This window comes from Salmo trutta, chromosome 17 (assembly GCF_901001165.1).
Source record: "Salmo trutta chromosome 17, fSalTru1.1, whole genome shotgun sequence".
NCBI lineage: Eukaryota > Metazoa > Chordata > Actinopteri > Salmoniformes > Salmonidae > Salmo > Salmo trutta.
In genome coordinates, this window is record NC_042973.1 from 44,358,034 (window position 1) to 44,364,128 (window position 6,095).

Consider the following 6,095-nt stretch of genomic DNA (forward strand, 5'->3'; position numbering starts at 1 on the left):
ATTCAAATTTCTCAAACATACAACTATTATATCCCATTTTAAAGATACACTTCTTGTTAATCCAACCACATTGTCCGATTTCAAAAAGGCTTTACGGCGACAGCATAACATTAGATTGTTAGGACAGCGCCGAGACAAGAAAAACCACACAGCCATTTTCCAAGCAAGGAGAGGCGTCACAAAAACCAGAAATACAGCTAAAATGGCACTCATAGGACTTCATGTTACACAATACATGTATGTTTTGCTCGATAAAGTTCATATTTATATCCAAAAACCCCATTTTTACATTGGCGTGTAATGTTCAAATGTTTTACCTCCCAAACCTCCGGTGAATGAGCACATCAATAAACAGAAATACTCAAACGTTGATCAAATATTAAACTTATTCAAAGAATTATAGATACACTTCTCCTTAATGCAACCGCTGTGTCAGATTTAAAAAAAAACTTTACAGCGAAACCACACTTTGCAATAATCTGAGTACAGCGCTCAGACAACAACAAGCAATAGATACTCGCCATTTTGGAGTCAACTAAAATCAGAAATAGCATTATAAATATTCACTTACCTTCGATGATCTTCATCAGAATGCACTCCCAGAAATCCCAGTTCCACAAATGTTTGTTTTGTTTGATAAAGTCCATCATTTATGTCCAAATACCTCCTTTTTGTTCACGCGTTTAGTCCACTACTCCAAATGCAGGAAGCTCGCGCAAAATGTCACGACGAAAAGTCAAAAAAAGTTAGATTTACGTTCGTAGAAACATGTCAAACGATGTATAGCATCAATCTTTAGGATGTTTTTATCATAAATCTTCAGTAATATTCCAACCGGACAATTCCAATGTCTTCAGAAAAGAAAAGGAACACAGCTAACTCTCACGGGAGCACGCCACTGAACTCATGTCATTCTCTCAGTCATCTAACTCCAGGACCTCTTATTATCTCCCCAGTCACAGTAGAAGCATGAAAGAACGTTCTAAAGACTGTTGACATCTAGTGGAAGCCTTAGGAAGTGCAAAATGACCCCACAGACACTGTATACTGGATAGGGAATCACTTGAAAAACTACAAACCACTTCCCGGTTGGATTTTTCTCAGGTTTTTTCCTGCCATATGAGTTCTGTTATACTCACAGATATCATTCAAACAGTTCTAGAAACTGAGTGTTTTCTATCCAAATCTACTAATAATATGCATATCCTACCTTCTGGGCCCGAGTAGCAGGCAGTTTAATTTGGGCACGTTATTCATCTGAATTTCCGAATACTGCCCCCTGTCACCAAGAAGTTAAAAACCTTTATGGAGATAGTTTTGTGGCAACAAATAAAAGGGCTTAAATATGTGTCCAAAAAACAAATGTTTTGAGATTTCACAACCTTATTCCTTATTATTTTTTTTGGACTGTCTATTTTGACATTTATGAATGTTATTCAATAGGCTACAGTGATGAAGGCCAAATTCTATATTTGATCAAATAATTACAAAATAATTCATACCTACAGGGGTCCTAAAATTCAAAATCTAATAGCTAAATAATCCATGGTATGACTGTCTTTAAAACAATTCTATATGTTATCTTAGTAGAACACTCCCCCCCCCAAAGACAGACTTTTAGCGGACAAGATGCACCATAAGTCCTCTATCCCCTCAACATCAAGATTCATTCAGTGTGCAGAAATGGCAAAGGAGTTCAGGAAGTCATATTAACTTCCTGTTCCATGACTCGCAAACTTAGCTTCAAATGTCATTGTGACCATGAGAGGGTGTCTTGTAGAACAGACATGCCTCTGACATGTAGAATAAGGAATCATGTCGGCTCTGTATCAGGGCAAAAGTTGCCTGAAATTCATGAATACTCTTACTGTTTCAATAGCCTATATATATTAATACGATTAAAATCAGCCTTTAGACTCTCTCTCAATATCTCAGTTTTTCAATCTGCTGAAATGTTTCTTGTTATCTCTATTCCTTCTGTGTCTGCGGCTCGTTCTACAGATTGGATCTGAGGTTTCTCAGCATTGTCCAGGGTGATTTATGGTTGTCTTGGTCCTCCCCTTTGGTTGATTTAAAAAACAAACAAAAAAATATGGGGTATTCATGCCTGTATTATACTGGTAAAGCCTGCCCTTGACTTAAGACACTGGCAGAATAGTTGGAGACGGATTACAATGCTACAGACCAGTTTCAATTCAGGTTCAGTTTACAAAGAAGGAAAAGAAGGCATGGTCAATTTTCCTGGCTGTTTGTCTCCCACTGTATCATATGAATGGCAGTTCACTGATGATAGTTGTTGTCAAGCTCTGAGGGGAAGTAACCCTGAGCACTGTTGTCTGAGGCAGTATGCGAGTGAAGACCGCTGGGATTCTACTCTTACTTTCTCCACACTGGCATTTCAGATCTCTTTGGTAAGTTGTCAAATGTATACCAGTAATAGGGTAGCAGGGTATACAGATTCAAAGAAACATTTATTGGATTGTGGACGTTTAACTTGAATGTCCAATTATTTTCAGTGTATTTTTTGTTGAACAAGCCCTGGCTTTTTTCCACCTACAGGTCTAAAGTGTGGACTTCCACAGGTCAGGAACCTCCTTGACTGTTATTTGAGAATCGTTGGAGGCAAGATATAGAAAACCACACCGGGTTGGCAAGTTACTTCATTTTACTGTACATGTGACACCCTCCTTTTGAGAAATATGGCTATGGGGATACAGTGCATTTGGAAAATATTCAGACCCCTTGACTTTTTCCACATTTTGTTACGTTACAGCCTTATTCTAAAATGGTTTAAATTCTTTTTTTCCCCCCTCATCTACAAACAATACCCCATAATAACAAATCAAAAGCAAGTTATTGCTTTTTTTTCTTTTGGCAAAAAAACTATCACATTTACATAAGTATTCAGACCCTTTACTCAGTACCTTGTTGAAGCACCTTTGACAGCAATTACAGCCATGAGTCTTCTTGGGTATAACTCTACAAGCTTGACACACCTGTATTTGGGGAGTTTCTCCCATTCTTTTCTGCAGATCCCCTCAAGCTCTGTCAGGTTGGATGGGGACTGTCGCCGCACAGCTATTTTCAGGTCTCTCCAGAGATGTTCGATTTGGTTCAAGTCCGGGCTCTGGCTGGGCCACTCAACGACATTCAGAGACTTGTCCCGAAGCCACTCCTGCGTTGCTTGGCTGTGTGCTTAGGGTCATTGTCCTGTTGGAAGATGAACCTTCACCCCAGTTTGAGGTCCTGAGTGTTCTGAAGTAGGTTTTCATCAAGGATCTCTGTACTTTGCTCTGTTCATCTTTCCCTCAATCCTGACAAGTCTCCCAGCCCCTGCTGCTGAAAAACATCCCCACAGCATGATGCTGCCACCACCATGCTTCACCGTAGGGATGGTGCCAAGTTTTCTCCAGACGTGACGCTTGACATTCAGGCCAAAGAGTTTAATCTTGGTTTCATCAGTCCAGAGAATCTTGTTTCTCATGGTCTGAGAGTTTGGCAAACTCCAAGTGGGCTTTCCTGAGCCTTTTATCCTGTGCCTTTCCTGTGCCTTTTATTGAGGTGTGGCCTCCGTCCATTTAGGAATGCTGGAGGCCACTGTCTTCTTGGAGACCTTCAATGCTGCATAATTTTTTTTGGTACCCTTCTGCAGATGTGTGCCGCGATACAATCCTGTCTCGGAGCTCTAGGACAATTCCTTCGACCTCGTGGCTTGGTTTTGCGCTGACACGCACTGTCAACTGTGGGACCTTTATAAAGACGGATATGTGCCTTTCAAAATCATGTCCATCAATTGAATTTACCACAGGTGGACTCCAATCAAGTTGTAGGAACATGTCATTGATCATCCTTGACAAGAGGATGCACCTGAGCTCAATTTGGGGTCTCATAGCAAAGGGTCTGAATACTTATGTAAATAAGGTATTTCTGTTTTATATTTTGTATAAATTAGCAAACATTTCTAAACCTGTTTTCGCTTTGTCATTCTGGGTTTTGTGTGTACATTGATGAATTTTTTAAATTTAATGCATTGTAGAATAAGGCTGTAATGTAAATGTCAAAGTCAAGGGGTCTGAATACTTTCCTAGTGCACTGTATGTAATGTATTGTCTTAAATAATTAAGCACTTTGATGCTAGTTTTGCTGGTTATCAGCATATGCTGGTATGCTGGTACGCTGGTGATCAGTTTGTTAGTATGCTGGTCACCAGCATAACACAATGAAGGCTGGTCACCAGCAAAACCAGCACTGGTCACCAGCATATGCTGTTTTTTTTCAGCAGGGGCCTTTGGCCAGACATTAACTTTACCTTCAGTTTGACATTTATTCCAAACTAGCACTTCAATATGGGCACTTGACTCTTCACTTGGATTTTCTGGATGTTTTGATGATGGAGACCTAGCTTGATCCCAGATCTTTTATGCAGTTGGTGTGACAATGGCCATAAGGATTTAGTAAGACGGCACCAAAGGATATGGGATCAGGCTAATGGAAACCCACCGTATCCACACTCAGGTGGTCGTCTACCTGCCATTCTGAGAGGTGCAGCTGGAGTTGGTGGAGCCAGCTAAGTGCAAGTATGTTCTCCAGACCCTGAGACCCCCACTGCTGTGTGCTGGACTAGAGAGAGGAGGAAAGGACACCTGCCAGGTAGGCTACAACACAACATGCTGTTTGACTCTGCATGTCAAAATCTATAAGTGTTATTATGCTTCAGTGGTCTCTGTCCAGTGTCTGGTGGAGGATCTCTGGTTATTTTCAGTCATAACAGTTCTTCTGTTCATAGACTTCCCATCATTCCTTTGAGAGGTCCTTTATCAGATAATGTTCTATTCTCCCATCTCCAGCGGGACTCTGGGGGTCCTTTGATCTACCCCAGAGAGGATGGCCACCTGGCCATCATGGGGGTCACCTCCTGGAGGAAAGGCTGTGGCCGGAGCCGGATCAACAAGGCCGAGTCCCCAGCCAAGATAGGATCCCCGGGGGTCTTTACTGATGTCAAGATGTTCCTGTCCTGGATCGAGACGAAACTCGGAAGGTTATCTAACACGTTTTAGTCAGTGTAAGCCATGCAGGTCTGGATTTGTTTAATTCATTGGTTTAACAGATGGTCTAACAAATGATTTTGTTTTGTTCAGCAGCAGATTCTAACCGAAACCAAAGGTCCATGTCAAGTAAAATGTGTTTCTTCTCATCAATTCCACATTGCATTTACTTGCATGTTTTGAAACTGCGCCCACATCCTCTTTGTCATCTGATTAGCAACTACATTTCTATTTACACAATAGCTCACTTATGCAATTTGTACAATTCACCTTTACCGTATGATGTGACTGTACTCTTTGAACAGTGCATTTGATGCTGATTGTGTGTACTGTGCTGAAAGACTGTGCAGTGAGGGATAGGCCTGTGAGGGTCTCAAACCCAAACCTTAGTCTGTCTCGACAACAACGAGTGGGTGTCAGTGTACAGGCCCGTTGCACAGGGGGAGGGAGAGCTGTGCTGAATTGAATGCTCTTCTTGAATGCACTTTAATTAAGTACGCTTTTAGGCCAATTTACTCACCACTTGACAGCTGTCATGGGCAGCAGGTAGCCAAGCTGTTAGACAGGCGAGCAGGCAGCCAGCGGGTTGCTGGTATCAAATCCTAGATTCCATTGCCTCGGTTGTGCCCTTGAGCAAGGCACTTAATGCCTCACAACAACAGCCCCCTGGGCGCCCAGTGTGGCAGCCCCCCCCCCCCCCCACACACCCCTCCAAAAACCTGTATGTATGTACTGTAAGTCAAACTTTGGTTGGACCATGTGTGCAATTGACCAATAAAGTGATCTTAATCAGTTTAGTCAAAAGCTGGAATACTTGTGACAGCTTTTTCACAAAGTAATAGATTGACCCTGTAGGAACAGATGAAACTGTTCTTGGAACATCAAATGCATCCAGTCAGTTTTCCATACTGATTCTTTCTCTGTCTCTCTCTGTGTACAGTGGCAAGAAAAAGTGTGAACCCTTGGATTTAATAACTGGTTGACCCTCCTTTGGCAGTAATAACCTCAACCAAACGTTTTCTGTAGTTGCGGATCAGACCTGCAGAATGG